The sequence below is a fragment of the Lissotriton vulgaris genome, chromosome 4_1, assembly GCF_964263255.1.
Source record: "Lissotriton vulgaris chromosome 4_1, aLisVul1.2, whole genome shotgun sequence".
In the NCBI taxonomy this organism is placed as follows: domain Eukaryota; kingdom Metazoa; phylum Chordata; class Amphibia; order Caudata; family Salamandridae; genus Lissotriton; species Lissotriton vulgaris.
In genome coordinates, this window is record NC_141691.1 from 1,729,051,743 (window position 1) to 1,729,079,605 (window position 27,863).

A 27,863-nucleotide genomic window follows, 5' to 3' on the forward strand; every position below is an offset into this window, starting at 1 on the left:
GCTTGAGAGTCTGTAAAAGCTGACGGGCTTTGGAGCAATATAGGTCGTCCGCATGCACGTTAAAATCTCTGAGAATTTTAAAATGAGCGTGCTTAAGTGACAGGTCAGCAGCCATATTGTAGAGTTCAGATAGGTGATGAGAAGGGGAATTGGGGGGGTCTGTAAATCAAAATACCGGCCATAGCAATGCTAGGGGCGATAGTGATGCTAAAGTATATGGCTTCTACAGATGTGATATTTGGAAGTTTCTTGTATGATATTTCCCAACTTGAGCGGAGGACCACTGCAACTCCACCTCCCACCTTGTTATCTGCCCTATTCACTCCAGAAAATCAATAGCCATTGGGAATGGCTAAGGTGAGGTCGGGATTAGAGTGGTCCCTGACCCAGGTTTCTGTCAGAAACAATAAGTCCCAGGAATGTGCTTCCAGGGAAAGCTAAATATTGTCTGTATGACGGGGAAGGGATCTGCAGTTAGGAGGGCATGTTTTATTGGGCGGGATCACTAGTAATCCCATTCTTTGCCTCTGCGCCTAGTGGCAGGCCCCTATGCAAATGAGGGAATGCTCCCTGAAGGTAGCACTGGCACTGCACCCCTTCTGTAATACCAAAGTGCCCTGGGGTGCACAAAGCAGGCGCAAATGCCCCAGGGCACTTTTTGTAATACTGCCCTTGTATGGTAATGCAACAAGCATTAAGCCCCCACAGTCACCGTTTATCAGGATTTAGCTGTGTCCCATCTCCAATTAGTCATGCCATCAGAAAACCTTTAACACAACCATAAAAACAATAATTAGTCTATAAAACATACCATACACTCCTAAAATAACCCTTGTCACCCCCTTGGTAGTTTGGCACGAGCAGACAGGCTTATCTCAGAGGCAGTGTGTAAAGCATTAATTAACACATATAGTAACCCAGTGACAACACTACAGATGGACACCACACAAGTTGTAGAATAAAAATGAGTATTTTTATTTAGACTTAACACAAGACCACAAACAACAAAAATCGACAATACTGTACTTTTAGAATGGTAGAAGTAGCTTAAATCTCTTTAGATGTAAAATGTAATACTTTAAGTTCAATGTACCTTTGGATGCGTAACGCTATACAACAAAAGTGTTGCAGGGAAGGTGATGCGTCAATTCCTTATACGCAAGAACAGTGATGCGTCGGTTCCCTACTGCTGCATAGGGGATGCGTTAACTCTTCTCTGCATGGGGAGGTGATGCATCGGCTTCTTACTGAGCTTCCGTGGCGATGCAACCAGCAGCGCCGTGATGCAATGAAGATCAGGTGCAATGAAACAAAATGGCGTCTTCTTCTTGATGCGACACAATATTTGTACGCCTGAGGGCCGTGCAGCGACTCAACAATTCTTCTGAGCTGCGACAGGCCCTGCGACACGCTTCTCCAGTGATGCGATGAAATCTGCTGCGACGGCAACACTCTTCTCCTTTGATGCGAAGCGCGTCAGTAATGCGATGCGACAGCGGCAACACTCTTCTTCAGTGATGCGACGACAGCAGCTGCGACACGCTTCTCCAATGATGCGACAGCATCTGCTGCAATGGCGACACTCTTCTCTGGTGATGTGAGGCACTTCTGCGAGGCGAAGCGGCGACACCCTTCTTCAGTGATGCGACAACAGTGGCTGCAGCGGCGTCATGCTTCTTCGTGAGTCGCGCTTCCTGCTCCTTGCTACACACAGTCCCTCAGAAGGCCCAGCACAACAGCAGGCACTTCCAAAGAACTCTGGGGAGCTGGTTGGTGAAGTCTGTTGTCCCTGAGACTTCAGCAGGAGGCACGCTCTATCTCAAGCCCTTGGAGATCCTTTACAAGTTGATTTGAAAGTAGCACAAAGTCCTTTCTCCTTTCTTTGGCAGTCAGGCAACCACTGCAGGCCAATCCCCCAAACAGCACTCAGCTTAGGCATAGTCTCCTCCTCAGTTTCTCTGGTTCATCTCCTCAGCAAAGTTTCTTCTTGTTTCCGAAAAGTGATCTAAAGTTCTGGGGTTTGGGTCCCCATATTTATACTAGCAAATCCTTTGTCTCTGGAAGCAGAGAGTGTCTGTGCCTAGTCCAAACTAGATCTGTTCAGTCCTGGAGTACTTGGTTGACAAGTATCCTTTTTTCCTTTGACAGTGTGGGCCAGGGATATCAGACGCACCACAGGAGGTGGAGCCAGTATTGTGGAAGGCAGGCACAGCCCTATTCAGGTCCCATGTGCAACTCCTCCCACCCATCTACTTGCAGATGGGTCTATTCATCCCTGTGCTGACTCACCCTGTCTCCTGGAATCCCCCATCCCCTGTCACTAAAACTCCAGACAAGGAATACACAACCTAGCAGAGGCAGGCTTGGATACTTAGGCAAGAAAATACCTACTTTCTAAAAGTGGTATTTTCAAACACAGAATGTTTAAACCAACTTCATTAAGAGATGTATTTTGTCATTCTGACTTCAGTCACACTAAACTTGAATTTCTACCTAGCTCCCTGAGTCAGTTAGGATTATAAGATGTAATAATCAAACTGCCCATTCTGGCCTATGGGGAACAGGTAGCCTTGCAATAGTGAAAAACGAAAATGGCTGCAATTCACTATTAGGACATGCAACACACACCAGGGCATGTCCTACCTTTTACCTACAATGCACCCAGCCCTTGGGTCTATCATGGGGTGACTAATATGCAGAAAAGGGAAGGTTTAGGGGCCGGCAAGTGGGTGCACTTGCCCAGTCAGGTAGTACCAGACTGCACACAGGCTCTGCAATGGCAGACCTGAGACGCATTTTTACAGGCTGCTTCTGTGGGTGGCACAACCAGCGCTGCAAGCCCACCAGCAACATTTGGTTTACAAGCCCTGGGCACACTCAGTGCAGTGTACTAGGGTCTGACAAGTAAACCAAACAAGCCTATCATGGAATCACTAATCCATACATCAATTTACCATAGGGAGCACTTGCACTGTGGCACTGAATAGCAGTGGCACAGTGCCCAAAGCATCTATTCTATAACCAGCAAAAACACCTGAGGCAACAGCAAAAAAATGGAAGGGAGACCCACACCAACATTGCCAGGACTAACAGACAGAATGGGAGCTAAGGCTGACTTAGTGTGGTGTGGTTAGGACATGGCGTAATGATACCACTCTAACATGGGACTTTCTTTAATTTTGATGTCTGACTGCAAATAGCCTTTGCTGTCTGGCAAGATACGTTACCTTACAACACTAAGATTGAGAAAGGCAAAAATTGTACTTAGTTCAGGCTATCATTGCTTTAAAGTAAATATTAACAGAAATATTACCTAAGAAGCGGCAAGAATCATCAGAATTGTCAAACACCAATAGGTATGGCTTTAATGTTTTAACGATTCAAAAAAGGGGGTGGTGATGAACAGAGTGTCTGAATTAAGCAGACCACTCTTACCCAGTCAAGAGATCAGGGCTTGATCCATCACCGTTATTTAGCTCACTGCATCACCCCAGTTCAGAACCTGGCTATATGCAAATTAGTCTGACCCAGTGCCTCATGGGAACAGGGCAGACCAAACTACCAAGCCAATTCTTTACCGGAAAGGAGACAAGCTTCCGGGGACCGGTTTCTGGCATTTCAGCCGTCGTCGGCCCGGCTTGCTTGAATCCTGGTGGTGCAGTGAGCAAGGGACTCATGTCTGAGTATACCCTGCCACACTTGTGGTGGCCAAAAACGATTCAAAAAAGGGGGTGGTGATGAACAGAGTGTCTGAATTAAGCAGACCACTCTTACCCAGTAAAGAGATCAGGGCTTGATCCATCACCGTTATTTAGCTCACTGCATCACCCCAGTTCAGAACCTGGCTATATGCAAATTAGTCTGACCCAGTGCCTCGTGGGAACAGGGCAGACAAAACTACCAAGCCAATTATTTACCGGAATGGAGACAAGCTTCTGGGGACCGGTTTCTGGCATTTCAGCCGTCGTCGGCCCGGCTTGCTTGAATCCTGGTGGTGCAGTGAGCAAGGGACTCATGTCTGAGTATACCGTGCCACACTTGTGGTGGCCTAAAACGATTCAAAAAAGGGGATGGTGATGAACAGAGTGTCTGAATTAAGCAGACCACTCTTACCCAGTCAAGAGATCAGGGCTTGATCCATCACCGTCATTTCAGCCGTCGTCGGCCCTTGTTGTTAAATATTTAATGTTTTAAAGCATAGAAACAGAATTTGTGCATGCCTGTTTTTTGCAAGTATTTTCACATGAAAAGTAGACCTAATTGCTTTCCCAGTGCTTGTTTTTCCTATGGAGAAACTGCTTCGAAGTTTGTCTTTTCTTTTAACAACAAACACTACCTCTTACCCTTGGGCAGGGTGAGGGGGATGGAACTCACAATTGACTCCCTTCCTGACCTGTCTGGGAATATATAGCTCTGACCTTGGAAAACATTTAGGGATGACTATAGCCTTGCCTTTTGACAAGGAGGTAATAAAAGGCATATTGTGTGACCATTTCACAACATGGGGTGCTTAAAAAACAATCTCTCCCAGTGCTCCCTTTATAACAAAATATGTACTCTTTTACCCTCAGTCAAGGTAGGGGTAAAAAAAGAATGTGCCCCACCATTTGAAGGGTCAGGGGTAAAAAAGAATCCCAATGCCCCTTATTTCTGCAATAGGTATATGGTTCATAAACATACATTAATAAACATATGTGCCAATTTATTTTTTTTGTAATCTACATAATGTAGGCAAACATAAGGAAAGATAAAGAAAGAACCCCACCCTGAGCAAGGTTAAAAGGACATTACAGGGAAATCTCTTCCCACTTTCACCGAAGCCTATCTGCTAGAAATATAGGGGGAAAATATATACACACCTTTTCCAATGTGATGGTCAAAGCTATTGGATACGGAGCCAAATAAATATGTCCAGTGCAAGACAGAGGGCAAACAAAGCTGTTGCCCCTAATGGCATAAAACACCTAAATCCCCTGTGCACATGACCAATGTGGGCCACAAACAAATAGACACCTGCATGTGCATGCATGGTGATGTGTGCATGTGTGTGCGTGTGTGTCTTTGTGTGCATATGCTTGTCAATGAGAGCAATCAGATACAATGGGCACTGTCGGTCGGTGGGACTGTAGGGTGCATTGCATGGGGTCTTTTCTTTATAGTTGTTGGAGAGTGCTCAAAACACAAGTTTCCATGTCAGAACGCTTAGGCTGTGGGATAAAAACAAGCATTTGCAATGCAATAGGTATCACATTTTATATGTTATAACTATTGGAGTGAAGAGGATGTATGTGATGGCAATTGGGTGTTTTACAATGCATCTAAAAGGAAGCACATTTAAACTGTACATGTTTATTTGAAGAAAAAAAACATGTTTACCCCAATAGAGCCTCTTGGCACAATATAAAGGCTGTTCGTTGTTATCCAATTGAATGGTACCCATTTTACTGAAAGGTGAGAGGACACACCATGATGCAAACCTGTGTCCTCGGGGTAAAACACTGATGATGGATGTGGGTGCATTCAGTTGATAAGGCGGGCAAGCCCAGCAAAAGTGCAATCCCGAGAAAAAGAAAAAAGGTACATGGTTGAGAAAACTCCCACTTCCAAGAAGTGTAGCTAGTTAGACCAGAGCATTTGCGGAGTCCAAGGAGGGTGTAGTGACCGGATATTTTGTCCTATTTCTTGAGTGATGTTGACTACTACCATCTTAGTATAGTGGATAGATCCCTATTTTCGGCGTATCCTTAGGGTTAGCCTACTGACTTTGGCATATTAACATGCCCTTTCATCACTTTCGGGCCTGAAGGCCTATATTAGAGGGTAGATCCTTTATTCTTGATACTATATTAACTATTGGTAGGGCTTACCTATGTATTTAGATAGAGCTATGCGTCTCTTTCATCTTTTTCGGCCTGTAAGGCCCAAACTAGAGAGACTCCAATTTCCCTTCCGCCTCGGCTGCTCGAGGCGCTTGTAGGTCAAGAGTGATGTTTTAGTTATGAGCTGTTGTTCACTGGAGAGGAACCGGTCAGAGCTGGCCGTTATCGGAGGAATGTAAGCAGAGCTCAGGTTTTAGACGAAACAACAGTTGGCCACTGTGGGAGCGTCGGAGTCCCGGAGCCTAGTACAGGAATCTGGTGGGCGGCAGGTTACTGTCTGTAAATTTCCATGAACGAGGAGCTTTTTATATTATCGAGGTGTAGAGAGGAGAGGCAGGCAGAAGGCAGTTGGCAGTTAACAGTTGGAGTTGCAGATGACATTTGGAGTTTGGAACGATCGAAGGCTGATGATAGTTTGGAGAGACTGAAGTTATATCGTGAGTCAGTTTATTAGAGCAGTTGGAGATAGTTAAACGTCGGAGTTAGAATAATCAGAGTGAAGAAGTTAGTTGAACAGATGGTTTCCAGAGCGGCAGAAACTATATCATTAGATTGAAGTCTGGAGGTGAAGACAGTTCGTGGGAGAGAGGAAGCCAGTGTAAAGTGATCGGTGCAGAGCTGCGACACAGAGGAGAAGAAGACGAGAGAAGGGTTCCAGTGCTTTGAAGGGGCATAGCGATGCAGACGTGTATCCGTGGGTGCAGAGTAGAATCTGAGATGAGCCAAGGCACAGACGAGAGAGGGACCCAGATGACAGCTAGAACCGGACTCCGTAATTATAAGGTGAAGTCTGTCCTGCTATTATAGAACGCAACTATACTAACGCTTTCCTTTACTTTTCAGGCAATGCTTAGATTGTTAGGTAGTAATGTGACTTTATAATATAATGTTTTCTTTATCTGTTATTGTGTAATAAAGGGACCCCAGTTTGTAATGAACACATACTTGAGTATTGTTTCTATGATAAAGCTAACCTTTCTTTACAGCCAGGTGCTATCGTAAGGAAGGATGGGCGATTCCCTTCCTACAGGTAACTGATGCCGGAGATTGATGTGAGTTTTATGTCAGGGAATAATTCTTAAGTGTAACAATTTGGCAGTTCTTGTGTGTGAGGATCCGTTCTCCTATCTATCACATGAGGGATAACAATTTATATAAGATAGAAGATACTCCTAGTATATATATTAGGTAAAACAAAATGTGGAATCAGCACCCATCAAAAAGTATCTTCCATAGTCTCTAGTCACTTTCAGTCAAAAAATAAAGTTGTTTCCAAATAACAGGTCCGCACTTGAATGTGGTTTGCTTTCAATTCTTTATTGTAGTATTCAACAGTAGACAAAAAACGATCCAATGTTACAGCAGATTTTTCTTTTTTTAGCCTCTATTTTAGCCAACGCGTTGTGCCTCATAAATGAGACTTCTTCAGGGCTTATAAAACTGTCTTAATGGAATTAATACAAATAGGAAGGTCCCTTAGTTCAAGCACAATTTAGATGATCTGTCAATTCAGATTCGTATCCTGAAGAGACAGAAAAGGCATGGTAGCCTAAGAAACTCGATCAGCAAACGTAATGCAGCAACAGTTGCTGCATTACGTTTGCTGATCGAGTTTCTTAGGCTTAACCACATTCAAGTACGGACCTGTTCATTTGGAAACAACTTTATTTTTTGACTGAAGGATACTAGGGACTGTGGAAGATACTTTTTGATGGGTGCTGATTCCACATTTTGTTTTGTATTTTGGGCTTTGCCCTGAAAGGAACAGACAGGGTTGTGTCCTTGGTTTCTTGAGCACCATCGCAACATTTCAAAGTCACAGACTATAACAGGGGCAGGTCTTTTTGCCTCAATCCTTGTATGTATAAGTATATATTAGATATTTAGAAACTTCCCCAGTAGAAGAAGGTATTAATAGGACAGTGATATCGCTCAAGATAGGGCGTTAATGAGAGCACCAATTGGGATTGGTGTGTAGTGAGATCGCTCAAGATAGGGCGTTAATGAGAGCACCGATTGGGGATGGTGTGTAGTGAGATCGCTCAAGATACGGCGTTAATGAGAGCACCAATTGTGATTGGTGTGTAGTGAGATCGCTCAAGAGAGGGCGTTAATGAGAACACCAATTGTGGTTGGTGTGGTTCAGTGAGCTGCTCTCCACCATGAGATGGAGTGTAGAATAGTCCGGGCCAGACTGTCGCGGGCTATAAGGTAAGATCATAGGATGGGACATGGAATTCCGTAGTTATTAGTGACTATTCTTAGTAACCCCTTAGATCTAGCAGTGTTTTTGATGATATAAGCTTGTATATTGCGAGTGCCCCATTCCCGGGTAAGTATTCCGGAACCATTGTAAATAGAGTCCGGGAAGGGATGGTGTTACGTTTTGGCCGGGTTGGTTGTATTTAGCTGAGTGGGTGATTCTTGGTCTGAGAATCCGGTCATTACATTTGGCGTCACGAACCGTTTACGAAAGCCTTGTAGCGCGTTTTGTTTTGTGTGCGGAGGTTACTTTTGTATATTTTGTTTATTTCTGTATATATTTTTACTTTTGGTATGATGTTTTTGAGAAAATCAAAATCTACTTTTAAATTGCTTATTGAAATTCCCGGATGGGAATCAACGCCTTATGAGGCGCTAGCTCATGAATGGGCTGATTGTACTGGTTTGAGTGAGAGCTGGCATTCTTGTCTGGAAACAGCGGATCCGGCTCAGGTGATTGCTTGCTACAGAAAGCGCTGATTGTGAAGGGCGAGGAGCTTCCTATATTAGGACGCAGAGGTTGGATTTTATTGTATGCGCACAGGCTTGTACATGAGAAGTTTGTGAAGTTGCAGCATCAATGCAAATAATTTGAAGATCAGTTTGTTGAAGTGCAGAATGCTTGTACTCTTTTGAGATGTCAGAATAAATTGCTTGCCGACAAACTGGACACATACCAGTCTATTGCAGAAAGAGCTGCAGTTCGTATTGCTAAATACAAATACAAACATCGACGTGGTCGAGTCAGTAAAAGGAAAGTGCGTTTGGTTGTAGCGAAAGCAGGGCTCGATTGGAACCCTGATGAGTGGGATGGTAATATCTGGGACTCGAATAAGTCTGGCTCCTCCGCTGAGGAGAATGAGAGGCGTGACCCTTCTCGTACTGAACGTGACTGTAAATCGTGTGCTTCTTGTAAATCTGATGATCAGTGTAAATATGATGGTCGTGGGGAAGTTTCTGCACATCCTGTCTTTCAAAGAAAATTACAACAGGCTCCTGGCAATCCCAATGGGATTCCTTTGGATAGTTTGGAAGATTTTACACAACAGGAAGTTAGTGACATTTTGGAACGATTTCGACAACGGCCTTACTTACATGGATGGTGCGTCTTTTTGAGTTGGGTGCTGCTGGCATCATGTTGGATAGGGGAGATGCGGTAAAATTCTGTTCTTTGAGTTCCAATTCTACTGTGCAAGATAATTTTCGGAATTTTAATAATGCTGGTCAGAATAGTTTGCTTCAATTAGCTACGGAGGGTCGTAATCACAAATATCCTACTGAATCTGATTGGCCTTTGAATGATAAGCCGTGGTATACTTTAAGAGACACCTCGCAGAGACTGAAAGAGGAGGTGATGAAAACTGCGATTTTTCTGAGTACGTCTGACAGATTGATGGAAGGCTTGTTAACTTCTTCTATGCGGAATAGAATTATTCGTTCTGCCCCTGTTGCCTATAAACAAGTTATGATGACATTGTTGATTAATCAAACTGTCAGTCCTTTGTCTCTTGTGCTTGAGGCTGTGCGACAGCTTGGTGAATTGGGTGATTGGCTGAAACTGGACAGACTATCCAGACCCGAGGGTCGTACTGGTGTTAATTATCGATTTACTAGACGTGACATGTTTCTCGCCGTGTTGGATGATGGTGTGAAGATAGAAGATATTGATGGTGAGCCGAATAACCAATTGTGGGCAATGTTCCGCAAACGTGGCTTGGACAGAAAGGAAGGTGCTAGGCGAGTGCGTCAACAGGATTGTGATCATTTTCATTCTGATGACAGTGGAGATGACAATAACCGTGGTAAATCTGACAGGAATGGCAGAAGGTGGATTGAGAGGGATGTATCTCCCTATTGTGAACGTGAGAGAGAGGAAAAGGGGGGGAGAGAGAGGGGGAGAGATGAGCGTTCTGAAAGCAGATATAGAGAGGAGAGGGATGAATCTCCTGAATTGAGAATGAGAGATAGATGACACAGATTTTCTGAGCGGAATTCACAATTTTTCGTAGTTGACAAAAATCCATTTCGTGAGGGAAATAAGAATGAACGAGAGGTGACACTACCTAAATGATTTGAAAGTCTCTATCCTGATTTGACCTGGGCAGTGGAACGCAATAAAAACGACTAGGAAATAGGTCAAGCTCCGGTACGCAATTGGGCTCACAGAGATAATAGACCCTATGTAGATCGTGACATGTTTTGGAGACATCGTAACATACAGAGGGCCCGAGCATTGGTAGATACAGGAGCGGAGGCCACTTTCATTTATGGTAACCCAAAGAAATTTAAAGGACAATTTTTCACAATTACTGGCTTAGGTGGTGAAGAAACTCCAGCAGTGCAAGCTAATGTTGAAATGAAAATAGGTAGAATTCCCCGAAAAGAACATTCTGTATTAGTGGTACCCCTTCTTGAATATAGAATTGGAATCGACATTTTGAAAGGTATGACCTTAGATGACGGGTATTATCGATTAGGAGATAGGAAATGCATATCATCAAAATCCGTGAGAGTTGGTCATTTGAGAATTCCTCCTGTAAAAATCCCTCAGGCTACAAAAGTAATTTCCCAGAAACAGTATCGCATTCCAGGTGGGCATGAAGAGATTAGTGCTACAATTCAGGATTTAGTGGATGCAGGCCAGGAGTTATAACTCCAGTTACTTCTGCTTGGAATAATCCCGTATGGTCGGTGCGTAAAAGTGATAATTCTTGGCGCATGATAGTTGATTATCGAGAATTAAACAAACATACACCCCCTTTGACTGTCGCAGTACCTGACATTATTACTTTAATTGAGAGAATTCAAAAGCATTCAGGATCTTGTTATGCTTCTATTGATATTGCTAACGCTTTCTTTTCTATTCCGATTGCCCCTGAGTGCCAAAAACAGTTCAGTTTTACATGGAATGGACGTCAAATGACGTTCAGAAGTCTTCCCCAGGGCTATGTGCATAGTTCAACGATTTGTCACCGGCTAGTGGCAGAATATTTAACTGAAGTACCGATAAGCTCACAAATACAGGTGTGTCATTACATTGACAACATTTTGATTCAAGGTGAAACACAGGGACAAGTTCAGACCCAATTAGATTTAATCGTAGCTCATTTGCAAAGTAAAGGTTGGGAAATTAATACAGACAAACTGCAAGGTCCAGCACAAAGTGTAACATTTTTAGGTATTAATTGGCATGAAGGGAATCGAGAAGTGATTCCGCGTTAAAACAGAAAATTGCAGAATTTGCAGTCCCGCGAAATAGAAAGGAAGCGCAGAGATTTATTGGTTTATTTGGCTTTTGGCGTCAACATATCCCACATTTAAGTAAGATATTAGCCCCTTTGTACAAAATTACCCGTAAAAAGAATGTGTTTGAATGGAATAAGCCGCAGCAAGATGCGTTTGATTTGGCGAAAGAAGCGATTCAGCATGCTTTTGGATTTGTGGCCTGTACGTGATGGTGATGTGGATTTGAATGTGTCTGTGCAAGGCCTTTATGCGAATTGGAGTTTGTGGCAAAAACAAGGTAGAACAAAAGTACAGTTAGGATTCTGGACTAAAACGTTACCCGATGCTGGTGAGCGTTATGGACCATTTGAGAAACAGTTACTTGCATGATATTGGGCTCTGGTGGATACCGAGCAATTGACTTTGGGACATGATGTAATTTTGAGACCTGAAATTCCTATTATGCAATGGGTTTTGAGTTCACCAAAAACTCATAGGATTGGACACGCTCAAGAAGCAAGTGTGATCAAATGGAAATGGTATGTACAAGACAGAGCACGTAAAGGACCGAAGGGTGTTGCGACGTTACATGAGTAAGTGACGCTGGCGCCGTTAGGAGAGGCAGAAAGTGATTGCTCCGTACCTATAGTACAGGAATCCCCTGTTAAGTGGGGTAAGCCATTTGATGATTTATCTGCGGAGGATAGAAAACATGTGTGGTTTACGGATGGTTCAGCAAGGTACATTGGAGAGAAGAGACATTGGAAGGCAGTATCCTACAATCCGTTCACACAGAAATTGCTAAGTACCATAGGTGAAGGAAAAAGTAGTCAATTTGCTGAACTATATGCTGTTTATCAAGTTTTGAAACAAGAACTACCTGGTACATGTCATATTTTTACTGATTCTTGGTCTACTGCTAATGGTCTAGCGGTTTGGTTACCCACATGGTTTTCCCATGACTGGAAACTGCATTCTAAAGAGCTTTGGGGTAAACATTTATGGCAAGAGATTTAGGAACTACTTCCTCAGAGTAATGTGACAGTTTTTCATGTTGATGCACACACACACACGTAGACTCACTTGACAAACTTTTTCACCAAATTGCAGATGAGAAATCTAAAATTTCTGAGGCAATGGTGGACAAACAAGAAGTCAGGACATTTTGGAGAGAGAATCACTAGCAGGTGGGCTGCTGACCGAGGAATTTATATTCCTCTCAATTTGATTAAAGATGTTATACTTTATTGCCCCATATGTCAGCACTCTAGACAGCGAGAAGTGCCCCAAATTGTAAGAGGTCAATTACATAGAGGAAAATCCCCTGCACAGATTTGGCAAATAGATTATATAGGTCCTCTTCCCATGAGTAAAAATTGTCAATATGTTTGTACAGTTGTAGACACTTTCAGTGGTCTTTTAGTGGCCTTTCCCTGTAAGAGAGCTACTCAGATAAATGCAATTAAAACGTTAGAGTTAATCATGTTGTACTATGGTGTTCCACTTCAAATACAATCTGACAATGCATCTCATTTTAAAGGCAGACTAGTGCAGGAATTCTGTGTGGAGAGACAACATTGAATGGGTGTTTCATATACCTTATTATCCACAGGCAGCAGGCCTTGTGGAGAGAATGAATGGTTTGCTGAAAGATCAATTACGTAAATTATCAAATGACAATTATAAGAACTGGAGAGATCATTTGTTTGATACATTGTTAATTTTGAATAATCGTCCTTATTTGAATTCTGATTCCCCATGAATGCGTTTATTTCCTCCAGCTATTGATGTTAAGCCTAACACAGTGGAGAGTACAGTGATGTATTGGGAAATTTCCCCCGGAGCATTGGCTCCATGCAGAGCAACCCCAGGTTCTGCAGGCCTGGACCTGCCTTCTATGAACGACATTACTTTAAAGAAAGAAGACATTACTATTGTGGAGACCGGCATTGGTGTCCAAATACCCGTTGGAAGTTTTGGATTAATTGCCCCGAGATCTGGCTTGCCTTTAAAAGGTATCCAGGTGCTCGGAGGTGTGATTGACAGTGATCACCAAGGAGAGATTAAAGTAATCCTATTAAACAGTGGTGATTCTGATTTACTGATGCACAAAGCAGACCGAGTGGCTCGATTGCTAATTATGCCTGTTTTCAGTGGTGAGATTCAAAAAGGCACTGCCCCAACTCTGTTATCTGTTCGAGGAAAAAAGGGTTTTGGCTCCACTGATAATCCCGGAGCAAGAGTGTGGGTTCAGTCACCTAAAAATCCCCCTGAACAGGCCAAAAAAATTGCAACCAGTCAAGATAATACTGTCTTAGTGATGAGGCCAGGGCAAGATAGCTGGGAAGCAGTCCCAGCTGATACATGTTACTTGCGAGAATGAATAATACCTGTATTTGATCCCGTTCTCCTAGACTATCGTATGGACTGCTGCTGTCGGAAGTGTCGTCGCTGGACTCTTTTTGGCTTGCTGCGCCGAGAGACGGGAGAGCCCTCAGGGCTGGAATAATTCCTTGAACCGAAGACGTCGTTCTTCTGCGTCGTGGGATTCGTCATCCAATTTTTGGACGTCTCTAGCCAAGAGACTAACTAACTCTAATCACTTCTGTTTGACCCCTATGCATTCAGTGACTGAAATTCTAGAGACCTGTTTGGTTGATGTCCCAGCTTCCATGGAGACACTTGCCCATATTTTTAATTTATCGAATGTTCATCACAAGTACTTTTTAGTGATTTTACGACCTATGATTACCGTGCTCTATGCACAGTTTTGCCTGATTTACTGCCCCCTTTGAATTCTCAAATAATAACCTACAATATTACTGAGGGTGATCTTTGCTTTTTCATGTCCTGTGATCCTAAAATCATAGGCAAGTGCATTCAATTAAGACTGAAGAATGCCACCTCATTTACTGCCCATGAAAGAACTCTATGTTTTGAAAGACTATCTAAATCATGTACTTCTGTTAAAAATAATATGACTTGTAGGCGTCTTGTAGTTACCCCTAGTCACTATTGAATGGTGTTATTACCTTCTGGATGGCGATTATCATGTGGCAATTCGTCTTGGCCCTATATTCCTGCAAATATTACTGGAGGTCCCTGTGGTATTACCAGATTAAGTTTATTAATGTTTTCTTCACATCCTAATGTAATTTCCCGAACTACACGTGATGCCCCATCCTTGAATGCCAATTGTGATTCCTCATTGCATTTATTCTCTAAATCTGAGTATCTTAGTTTAGCTTTTTCTATTTTAGTTGTTCCTGTATTATCTGTATACAATGCTAAATCAATCGGAAAATTGGCTTGCTGGATGGTCAAGTCTATTAACCACACTTCTGTTGTTTTATCTGACCTATTATTAGATGCTCAGGGTGAGCGTAGAGCCATTTTACAAAATAGAGCTGCAATAGATTATCTTTTACTTAAACATGGTCATGGTTGCTCAGATTTTGAGGGCCTTTGTTGTTTTAATTTATCGAACCATTCCAAATCCATCCAATCCCATATTGATAAACGTCATGAATTAACTGAAGAAGTTAAGCAACATATAGATCAAGGGTGGTTTGATTGGCTTTTCAATTGGTTGCCCGATTTGCACTCCCTGCGTCAAGTGTTGGGGGGTGTCTTGATTGCTATTTGTATTTTAGTTGCTATTTTTTGTTGCATTCAATGTATCCCTTCCTTAATTCAAGTGTTTAGACCACGCACTATGTCTAGGTCTGTTAGTTTTGTTTCTTATTATTCTTCATCAGATGTTCGCTCAGTTTGACAGATGTTAGTCGACAAAAGTCAAGGGTGGAATGTAGTGACCGGATATTTTGTCCTATTTCTTGAGTGATGGTGACTTTAATCTACTACCATCTTAGTATAGTGGATAGATCCCTATTTTCGGCCTATCCTTAGGATTAGCCTACTGACTTTGGCATAATAACATGCCCTTTCATCACTTTCGGGCCTGAAGGCCTATATTAGAGGGTAGATCCTTTATCCCTGATACTATATTACCTATTGGCAGGGCTTGCTTATGTATTTAGATAGAGCTATGCGTCTCTTTCATCTTTTTCGGGCCTGTAAGGCCCAAATGAGAGAGACTCCAATTTCCCTTCCGCCTCGGCTGCTCGCGGCGCTTGTAGGTCAAGAGTGATGTTTTAGTTATGAGCTGTTGTTAACTGGAGAGGAACCGGTCAGAGCTGGCCCTTATCGGAGGAATGTAAGCAGAGCTCGGGTTATAGACGAATCAACAGTTGGCCACTGTGGGAGCGTCGGAGGCCCGGAGCATTGTACAGGAATCTGGTGTGCGGCAGGTTACTGTCTGGAAATTTCCATGAACGAGGATCTTTTTATATTATCGAGGTGTAGAGAGGAGAGGCAGGAAGAAGGCAGTTGGCAGTTAACAGTTGGAGTTGCAGATGACAGTTGGAGTTTGGAACGATCGAAGGCTGATAATAGTTTGGAGAGACTGAAGTTATATTGTGAGTCAGTCTATTAGAGCAGTTGGAGATAGTTAAACGTCGGAGTTAGAATAATCAGAGTGAAGAAGTTAGTTGAACAGATGGTTTCCAGAGTGGCTGAAACTATATCATTAGATTGAAGTCTGGAGGTGAAGACAGTTCGTGGGAGAGAGGAAGCCAGTGTAAAGTGATCGGTGCAGAGCTGCGACACAGAGGAGAAGAAGATGAGAGAAGGGTTCCAGTGCTTTGAAGGGGCATAGCGATGCAGACGTGTATCCGTGGGTGCAGAGTAGAATCTGAGATGAGCCAAGGCACAGACGAGAGAGGGACCCAGATGACAGCTAGAACCGGACTCCGTAATTATAAGGTGAAGTCTGTCCTGCTATAATAGAACGCATCTATACTAACTCTTTCCTTTACTTTTCAGGCTATGCTTAGATTGTTAGGTAGTATTGTGACTTTAAAATATAATGTTTTCTTTATCTGTTATTGTGTAATAAAGGGACCCCAGTTTGTAACGAACACATACTTGAGTATTGTTTCTATGATAAAGCTAACCTTTCTTTAAAGCTAGGTGCTATCATAAGGAAGGATGGGCGATTCCCTTCCTACAGGTAACTGATGCGGGAGATTGATGTGAGTTTTATGTCAGGGAATAATTCTTAAGTGTAACAATTTGGCAGTTCTTGTGTGAGGATCGTATCTCCTATCTATCACATGAGGTATAACAATTTATATAAGATAGAAGATACTCCTAGTTTATATATTAGGTATTTAGAAACTTCCCCAGTAGAAGAAGGTAGCAATAGGACAGTGAGATCGCTCAAGATAGGGCGTTAATGAGAGCACCAATTGGGATTGGAGTGTAGTGAGATCGCTCAAGACAGGGCGTTAATGAGAGCACCGATTGGGGATGGTGTGTAGTGAGATCGCTCAAGATAGACCGTTAATGAGAACACCAATTGTGGTTGGTGTGGTAGAGTGAGCTGCTCTCCACCATGAGAAGGAGGGTAGAATAGTCCGGGCCAGATTGTCGCGGGGCTATAAGGTAAGATCATAGGATGGGACATGGAATTCGGTAGTTATTAGTGACTAATCTTAGTAACCCCTTAGATCTAGCAGTGTTTTTGATGATATAAGTTTGTATATTGCGAGTGCCCCATTCCCAGGTAAGTATTCAGGAACCATTGTAAATAGAGTCCGGGAAGGGATTGTGTTACATTTTGGCCGGGTTTGTTGTATTTAGGTGAGTGGGTGATTCTTGGTCTGAAAATCCGGTCATTACAGAGGGTCAGAGAGCTGACACATTTTACCAGTTAAGGAGTGCTCTGCATGTGGAAATGCAATTGGCACAGTCCTTTAGCTGAGTTTGTTTAGCCACCCCATGCACAAGAGCGGTAAAGTCTATTTCATGCCCCTATTAGTAAGAACCAGCAGCAGGCAACTCTAAATAGGAGTAAATACAATCTTTTACTTACAGCCATTCCACAGGTTCCTGTTGCCAGACTTAGGAGTTGACAAAGTTGCTGGAAGTGAAATATTGAGCTGAACCTCCCATTACACCCACTCCATTACTTAGCAGCCTGGAAACCATACATCCAATTCTCTGCCCCAACACTGCAACTCGATAAATCTCACAAGATGGCAACACAGAAAAACATTCATTAAGGAAACTATGCAGTATGCTTCTGGCTTCACAAATGGCCCAGACTGTGTCCGTATTGCTGTGTGGCTGATTTTAAATCAAGGGCACGAAGCTAGTTCCGTGTTCGCAATTTTTTTTTATCGTGCAACTGGAAAATAAGCCGTACATGTTAACTTCAGTTATGAGACACTGGTCCCTGCCTCAGGCTGGCATCCAGTGAGGCTTTACCTGCATGAAGAAGAAGATGCCAGGCTGTTGCTTGCTGTCAGTATTTTAGAAAGTGGAGACACTGTGCATCTTAGGGCGTCATTTAGAAACTCTGATTTGGGTCTAGTTTAAGGCAGGACGAGATTCGAGTTGCAAGTTTAAAGCCTGTTTGCAAAGTTGTGGGACAGAAAAAGCTGGTCGTTTTGGGGGGCGATAGAAAGAGCACTGGTTACTGATGCAGTTCCCTTTAGGAGGCGGGGTCTGGGATGTTTCGAGACGAAAATGATTGGTCTAAGAGTCAAAGTGCTGTGTGGGTAGGATGGTAGGATCTGATCAGCGGTTGAGGGGCTGGCTCAGAACTTTGGGGCGGTGCTTGGGTATTGGTCTCTGGAGGGGCGGGACCAGCCCTTGATTGATGGGCCATGAGGGCCGCCACCTGGTTGGAGGAGGCAGGCCCTGCATGCTAGGTGGAGGGTGGAGTTTGTCTGCTGGTGCTGATCCATGTCCTAAATTGTCTTGAGGGATGGGCGGGGCGTTGGGCTGTTGATCGTAGACGGTAAATCTGAGCAGTCAGGGAGGCAGTGTGAGCTTTAACAGCAGCTTTTTGGCTTCGCAGCGGCATCCACCATGGGTAAGTGTCTCCCACCACTGAGGCGGCAGTAGCAGCAGAGCCACAACTGCTCCAAAGTCCTCATACTCTGGGCAGGCATTGTCCCTGTACCCTAACAGAGTGGGCATTACTTGAAGGGAGACTTGATTTTCGAGTCTGTGGCTATCCCGTGCTTAGGGGGGAAACGTACTTCAAATACACAATGGTGCATGGAGTTGTAAGACAATTTAATATGTTCTGAAATCTGAACCCCCTTTCTTCACATCTGTGCAGCTGCTCCTGTACTTCTATCCTGTGGACTGGGCGGAGGTGAGGAGGATATGTCAGCGAGGCAGCCTCGATACTAGAGAATTCCTTGCATACCAGACTGAACCCCATTAAAACAAGTGCGCGCCTCGCGCTAAAAGTGGGAAGGTTGAGGGGAGTGCGTTACAAACATATGGTGTCAAGCTCGCTCCTGCAAGGGAATCGCCAAATGTGCACGTGTTGCCATTGAAGGCAATGGAACGTGTGCACGTTTTTGGGACAAAGCGATTTCTAAAGGTCTTTTTTCCTATTTATGTAGCGCATGAGCGCTGCATAGGCGAGACCTAAAAAGGGGTAATGCAGCAATTTAATAACACACCAAGAGATGCAAAGAGAATAAGCAGGATCAAATCCAGCTAACTGTGAAAACTGATATCGACACAGAAAGATGTAAAAAATAGCTTCATGATGAGGAATTAGCCACTAACAACCAGTCTTAGCCATCTGACTGACTGATGAAGAAATTCAGGGTTGGCTCAGGCTATGGGTTAACTGGAGTCAATAGAGTGTGGGCCATAGGCAAGACTTAATTAAGCAGTCTATAGACAAAATTATTTTGGTATCCTCTATTCCCAGCATTGTGGCGGGCGGTGCTCACAGCACCGCCCGCCACAATGCTGGGAATGCACGTTGTGCATTGTCATGCACAAGCTGACAGGCACCCCGCTGTGCATGCCACCTTGTCCCTGACAATGTAGGGGGTATCATAGGTACCCCCAAAGTGCACCCCCCACCCCCTCAATACCATGGGGGCCCGCAATGGGCCTCCTGGCTTTCCATGGTGGGGTCTCCGCAATAGAAAGCCCTGCACCGTTGTCCATGCTAATATGGATGACGGAGTCTAGCAGACACTGCCACCATATTCAGCCCCTTTTCCGATTGGTCGACCGGTCTTTTCATCCGCCGGGGTCCCTCCGCCTTACTAATATCGCGGGGGGAAATGGGTGGCGGGCGGGGGGAATGCAGGGCTGATCGCCACCACCATGCGGGCGGTGGCGATCAGCCCTACATCGTAATCAGCCCCTTAGTTTGCAAAATCCTTTAGGGAGCTTATACTATACACTTTTACTCCCACGGCTTAGGAGAGAAGGCATTCGATCAGTGAAAGCTTATGACACATGCAATCCATGTCCTAGAGGTTTTTCTTTAGGGTGTTATGTGAAATAGAATGCTTTATAAGGAAACACAATTATCTAGTGTTGAAATGATAGCCTTGAAGAATAGTGGACTTCTGATGGAACTTACTACCTTCAGTTCTATTAAGCTGTTGTCTAAAAACAATAGCATGCAGCAAAGATAGTGACCAGAAATCAATGAATACAACTAGATTCGTCTAACATTATTGACCAACCAGGCCAGATTCATACAACTAATAGGAGTTTAAACTCAAGTTCGGTATTTACAAAATATCAATTTATACTCATAAATGGCTTTGCTCGCACATACTACTATATTAATCAAATATGAGGGGTGAGTTGTGGCATTCCAGGCCAGAGATTCCAACCTGAGAAAGTGAACAATTCTAAACTTTCAAGTGGGTATTCACAAATGTTTTTTAGGTGGATTCTCACCCAGGAAACAGCCAGCGTTTTACTCCTGTCAAGTGCAAAAGTAAGGTAGCCATTTAGAGTACGGTGGGTGAGGACGACAGGTACATGGTATGCACTCTAAATAGGTAGAGGGAACGTATCTGAAAAATTGCAAATGATCCTCTAAGTTTTTGTTCCGGGTGGAAATAGGAAGGACACAGTCCCAAAACTGGAGGAGGTTAGGGCAAATTCCTACTGAGTAAAAAAAAGAAATTTTGAACTGCAAATGCAGATTTGCATTACAAGTACCCATGTGTAAATGTAGAGTTTACTATGTGCAGCCATTTACATATATAGGAGCGTCTCCAGAAATGTTGGAACATTGTTCAAAATGTCGGAATAGGCCTATAAGAGTACATTTCTAACTTTATAATGAACTGGCCCCAGGTGATTACATGCAATTTAAAATTATTTGGTGAATGTTTTCTTCGTCTACGGACCCTCAGGTGGGGTAAACAAGCCGTTTGATAATTTTGAGGAACTTAGAACTAGCTACCACGAGAGCAACTGAGAGGAACCTTGTCAGAACCTGATCCCTGCCAGTTGTGGAGTTTGCAGGTACCACAATGCACCCCGCATTTTCTCATGTGTGTTGATCACAGATTACGTTAAGTGTTGAGCACAATGGTAACAGCACTCATCTGGATGTTGAACTTGCCTTGGAGCACAGGAACATTAGGCGTAATGTGCTCTAGGGGTCAAACTATTGCTGCAGATGTGCAACAAACAGCATGCTTCACTGACACCACCTGCAGTCAAAAGCCCACCAATAGAGGCTCTGCAAAGAAAAACGGATACTGCTTTAGTCTTGAACTAAAGAAAGGACCCATACAGTTGACCAATCACAATGGCAAACACTTATGACAAATCCAATCTACATACCTTATCGAGGTCAGAATAGGGATTGGAATGTTGCCTCTAGTGAGAACTCAGCCTCTTAAAAGGCATGATTCCAATATTTAGTTCTTGCTAACTTGAAACTGGATGGTAAAACTGCTCGAAACTATTCTGTTGCTGCATGATAATCGTAATGAGACCTGAAGCAGTAAAGCCAAACAGGTGAAGTCTTTTCCCCAGAAACTCATCACTGGGAGGGGAAAGTGCAAGCCCCTTCTGCCACTGCATGCTTGGGGGGGGGGGGGGGGGGGGGGGGGGGGGGCACCCGACCTCCAAAGGTGACACAATTCAGCCTCAGAATTAGGAATACCTATGTCATATGGAAGCCTGAGGGGCCTCTGAAATGTTCTGCACCGGGAGATTGAGGGCCGGCCATTTTGCGTTATGCCACCAGACTCACGTCATTCGCTTGTAGCTAAAGACCTTTCTACAACCTCTGCTCTCCTCCGCACGTGAATGCTTTTGCGACACGTCCTCTCCGTCGACTGCTACATGAAATTCTGTGCGGAAAGCCTTGGCGGTGTGAACCTGTGAAACTGCCCAAATGGAACTGCCACCAAAGGACAATCAGAGTTCAATTATTTATCACAAATACTCGCTTGTTTTTGCCAAGCCAAGCAAAATGTGATTATTCAAGTTCACCAACCCAGGTAACTAAATGAAATAAAAACATTCTGTAATTAAACGCAGCCCATGTGGTACTGCTGTCCTTCAATTCTACAACACTGCAGTGTCTCGGATGCCCTGTATTTTGTTAAGTTACTTCACTCTTGCCAAACAAAATGTTATTTCTTATTTTAAAAAATTCAAAGCAAAGACTAATATGTTTGCGCAGTATAGTAACTCTTAAAAACAAAATACATGTTTCAGTCGTGTTTTTGCTAAGGTAAACCCAAGGGGTTTCCAAGTAATTAGTGACAACGAGGAACCGCTATCCTTTCACATGGTCACCCCAACGAGGCAGTTCATTTAACTACTCCCTTGTTAACCAATTTGTTCAGGAACCTATGACTTTTGGAAGGGCAGCCCCTCGCCCTTTAATTTATAGACCCAGAAGGGGAGGTGCAGTACACTACATACAGCATAAGGGGTCCCTGTGAGAGTTCACATAAAAACACCACAACATGCCTCGTTTGGTGTTCTTTCCATTGCCACCGCCGTGTCAGCAGAGCACACATCAAGGTTGCACCTGATTTTAAAGAATTACGCTGGAGGGTTTTTTCATATTAATTTGTGAACATTTTATATTTAGTTCAGTTAGTAGGCGAGCATCCCAGGGGCATGTGATGTCAGATTAGATAGACCATGGCAGATAATTATGCTGAAAACTGGTTACATAGCACACATCAATACATCATTTGCTGAAAGGCACATCTGTGTACCCGGTGATTTCTGGCTAAGGAATTACAGCAGGCAATAGCTTTTGCCATTTTCAAACAGTACTGAAATGTCTTGGAGAGCATCATGTCTAGGACAATGTCCCCTGATGTCCACACTTATTTGTGCACATTCTCCACCTGCTTGCTCGGAGTCTGGGGTTTGCACACTGTTGTGACAGTTGATGCTTTAATTTAGTGCTGGGGTTGTTGCTTGACTTGCTTTGTGTCTGAACTGCAATTGATGCAAAATATACTTGTTGCTTTGTTTCTCCTTTTCTTGTCATTTTCAGGTGCCAAATTGGATGGAGAAACAGTCTCCTCCTGCCATTGAAGACAACCATGCGTTTTTATAGCTGCCTCTTAATTTTCTCTGGATGGCCGTTAGGTTTCTGTACATAGTGATTTCGCTACTATTGTTAAAAAGCTGGCACATGATATAGGGGAAGGTCCTTCTGTATCTAAAAAAGGGAGGGGGAGTGAGAGTATATGCTGGTTTCATTCACCATATCAAATGTATAACACCAAAAAAGGGACCTAGCTATGCCTAAGAGACGCAATTTGAGAAAACAGAGTTTTCTTATATAACCCTCACCCACCAGGGTTACCCCTTGGTGGCATGCTTCATCATCGGGTTCATCCTGCTCGGTTATGGAGTGGGGCATCCTGCAACCTACGGACTACGCAGGAGCAGTTAGGTAACTATACAATGATAAAGGAGATGGTGTTAATAAATAGGAGTGGGGGTTGCTGCTGGAGTGTATCTTAAAAATACCTGGCTAGTAGGTGTATCCTATTTATTATGGCTATTATTCTGTATGATTAAAAAGTAGGGGGAATTAGGAAAAGAGGATGTCATGTACCTGATTTCCTAAAAGGTCAACATGTTTCAAGCCGTACCCCTATAGACTTATCAACAGGCTTATCATCAGGACCTAGGGAAAACTAACTTCCTGATACCACTCCTACTGTTTCACACTGGACGCACACATTGCATGCTAATGAAAAGGTGTGAAAAGGTGTATATACATTTATCACCTATCTGGCAATCACTGTCTGAGTTTCTGTGTAGATATAAATGGAGAGTTAGACTTTACAGCCATGTATGCATGCTACTTTGTGTTCAGTAATACCAATTCTATCATTGTGAGCAGTGCACCTCCAAATGAGGAAAAATGTGACTTAAAATCATATTGTAAGTGGGCACTTGTATCGTAGTCCAAATAAAATTATCTGAAAGCAAACTGTGGTCTTAGAGTATACTGTCAAAGACACGCTCTTATAATACAATGAAACACAAATCACCTACATGTACAATCAAATGCTTGGATATCACATCATGGTTCCTTCAAGGGAGAGGGTAGCCTGTAGTCACACTCTGTATGGAGAAAATGCGGTATAGAAAAGAACATTATTTTATCAATGCGGGCGATATCTTTGTCAATTGTGCATGTAGCCATAATTAGCAAGAATTGCATAAAAGGCTTATGGCAAGTGCTGTGCTACTAATATATAGAGAAAAAAGGTGGGCGGCATGTGCAGAACTTACCACATCAAGGCTTTGTCTCTGCTCTGTTACCTATTAAGTGCAACCGCCGGAAACCGCATTTTACCGATGCGCTGCAGGCCTGTATGTTGAATCCTATTGAGAACATCTGGGTATGGAGTCCTCGCACTCATGGGAGTACTAGACAGGGCATAGATAAACAAGATGGCAGTCCCGAATGGAACATCTACTCGGTTCCATTGAGGTATTAGATTCTGTTGGGAGGGGCCCAATCTTGAATCCTTAGCCATGTTTTAAGCCACAAAGATGCATATTATTCTGGGATAAGGATGTTTGACGAAATATCATTGATGTAGTATGTACATAATTATGTTTACAGTTGATACAGGACCAAACAGAGTGGGTTTGATTGCCGGTTCAGATTCAAAGCACCCTGGTACGGCTCAGTATGAATATTTTGCCGGTATATTACAAAACATTGATGGAGGTAAAGTGAATACTCCTCCTAAGTGAGGTAAATGGATGTACATTGCCAAATCGGTTTTATCTGATGAATTTGTTGCGGAGGATATTATGGTTCAGACTCTCTACATGCATTTTGAGTTTAAAAACCCAGCATTGTTTTATTTCAAATAATCTTGGTTCTGAGTTCATTGTGTCATTTATGTGCTCAAGAATGACCCAATAGTAATTTTTCTATATAGTCTGTTGACATCTTTGTTGTTGCACAGCCAAATCTCAAATTGCCTCGATGTTCTCAGATTCTGGTTGTAATATTTCTGGTTGTCATCCCCCAACAGTGTAGGCGACAACTACACATTATCAGGTACACACACCAATCTTTGTATATTACAATTCATGAAAGTCCTTAGTTGCCAGGTCATTTGATTGTTAAAGACAATTGTTTTTGTTGGTTTTGTTAGATAGCATACACTATAGTTAACACACGGATAACTGCCCATGGTAGTGCTCTGTAAACAAACTGCAGTGTTCTGCTTGTTGTGGGGGCATTTGTGAATCATAAACACTATACTACCTCGGGTCTACATACTTGGCACTTGGATGCTGTGTGATAAAAAAGGTAAGTTCCCTCAACAGAAGAAGTAAAAAATGTGTGTAGGGTGATTATCCCTTGAGGACTAGAACCCTCACTCACCCGTAGGTGACATGCTTCATCATATGGGTTCCTCCTCCTAGCAGGAAATCCTAGTCCTGCTGAGGGCTACAACTCCCACACTGTGAGGGAGGAACTCAGGGATGTTTTTCAAATGATGTTCCCTAGTGTAACCAGGATTCTAGAATCCCATATGTGAAAGTGTGGTGTGGTGAGGGCGCAGTGCAAGAAAAGAGGGGAGAAGGTGTAATAGTGATCTAAAACTGCCTAGGAAGATGTAAAAAATGCTTTCTTTTTTTAGGTTGCTCTCACTGGCAGGGTTAAAATGCAGTGCGAGGACCAGTATAGATTTAAAACTGTTCACTAAATAAGGTTAACATGTTTCAGCCAAATGATCAACAATATGTATCGGTGGCTTTCTTCAGGACCAACCAGGTTATATTGAAAATCGCTGCTACTACTCATAAACTAGTGCTCAAAATACAAACAGTGAATAATATATATATACAACACCAGTAATCCTGCGAAGCTGTATCAGGATTTACTGGGATTATCTGTGAAGAGAGAGAACAAAACAAAAACAGCACACACAGAAGTGCTCAACTAATAGCATACTGTGATACATTTTATCATCAGTATTAAACAAGTAGGTACTACCTAAAGGTGCACTTACCCTCAATTGTAGGATAAAATACCTCACCTCTACCTGGATACAGCTCAGGGGAGGAGGCCCCGCTCTGTGGGAGAAATAAACACGCTTGATCACACCTATTCATTATTTATGGTGGGAAATATTCAAAATTAAAAACAATTGTTCACAATAAGTTCATAGTTGAATGGTGGTGTGGTATCAACCCAGAGGTTGGTGATATCAAAGGAATTGAATAGAAATGGTTTTAAATTAAAATTAAAATGTTAAGACTGAAGGGTTTTTAGAGTTTATATAAAACATTCTGTCTAATGTTTTTTGTGTTCTTGTATTCATCTAGCATTGTTTGCCTCTAAGGGGAGCCATTCTAGTGTTGCTTTCTTGTTATAAAACAAAGGGTTTTCTTTTATTTGAAACTGTGTCATCTTGGCCACAGTGAAAGAAAGAAGAAGGAAGGTCTGAGCCCTTTACTTGTAATCCTTTTCATTAATTATACAGAGAGCCCTTGAGTACATTTATCGAGACAGAACAATGTTAAAAAAAAAAAACTCAATAGTTTAACCAAACTCTAACAGGTTGAAAAAAGAGAGTAAGTATCTTTTCATCATTAGCAACTTGAGCACACTAAATGGCGATAGCTAAGAGCGCCTTACCCTTTCCGTCGGTACCTCGTCTCGGTACTGCGCTGCCCCTTGAGGTACCTAACGGACAGGCAGGCTCACTCTTTATAGTGCGGTCAATTACCAAAGTTGCTCCAGGTGCCGGCGCTAGGTGCCCCTACCGCTGCCTGCAAGACCTGCTGGAAATATTATCTCATGCATGCTCAGGTCATCAGACAGAATCTCTTATTTACTGCGCATGCGCGTCATTGGAGACACTTTACCCGACCCGGTGCAGCAGATTTTCCTTAAAAAAACGTGTATAAAGTCTGCATATTATTCCGCAGAAGTCCCCTTGGTCTGTGCCAGGCTAGTAGCATGGACACAAGTATTTCACATGAAAATAGTGATTATGTAAGATTGCTAGCCTCGCTTCTCTATTTACGCGTTTGAGACATAACGTGCCTGCGCCAAAACTGAGACGCTGCTCAGCAAAGAGCGCAGTATACTGGTCTTTCTCACGTATGTTAATTGATTATCGCCCATCACCCAATAGCCATTCTCCTGCATAAATACCATTCTCCTTCGTTATTTATAAGGAAAGGATCGTATAGTATCATTTACCAGGGGAATTGGCAAGGTTTTCATTCCAAAAAGAAATAGAACAAATAACAATTTGGAATCAAACAGTTTCAGGTTTGGATGTTATTTCAAATTAATCAGAACAAGGAGAACATTATTTTAGAGACAAGGAGAAATTTAAAATAGGTGCGTGGCCCCAGTGAAACCCTAGTTATGTGACCAGCCTGATGGCCCAACTAAGTATACAGTAGGCCATTCATCTGGGTAAAACATACGCATTTAAGGCAATACCTACTTTGGTAGACCCCTGTGGAGCAACTATTCATTGTGTTTCTACGAGTGTCCCATGTGTCACTTGTCGAAGTAGGCTTCGGCTTAAGGAACAGTATACACTTGCTGGGTGATAATTCTAATATAAAGTAGAGAATCCGTTATATACATATGGGAGTTTCGATATTAGTGTCATTCTCATTCGTAAGAACACTGCTATATCCTGAATGTAGAGTATATGTATAGTCACATTAGTTAATGTACAGATAACCAAGGTATCTCGTCATTCAACCCAATGGTATAACTTTTTAGTTTAAACACCCAGCGCTGTTCTCAATTAAACAAAAAAATTGAAATGTCTGAGATGTGGGACGGTATCCATGGTATCCATGGTATCCATGGTTGTTCTAAAATCACCCATCCTAAGTCTGTTTCTGAGTGTTGCTTGTCAAGAAAGTGATTAGTCAACGTTGTTGCTCGCTTTTTGCACCTGATGGTGCTCTTGTGTTCTGAGATTCTTGTTTTAATTTTGCGTGATGTCATCCCGACGTAACGCAACATACACGGGCACCAAATCAAATAGATGAGTTTCTCACTATTGCAATTTGTATGCTTTTGGAGTATGCATGGTCTTGTTGTACCTATGTCTATTTCAGTTGTTTTCTCAGTTTGTGGACATACAGTGCATG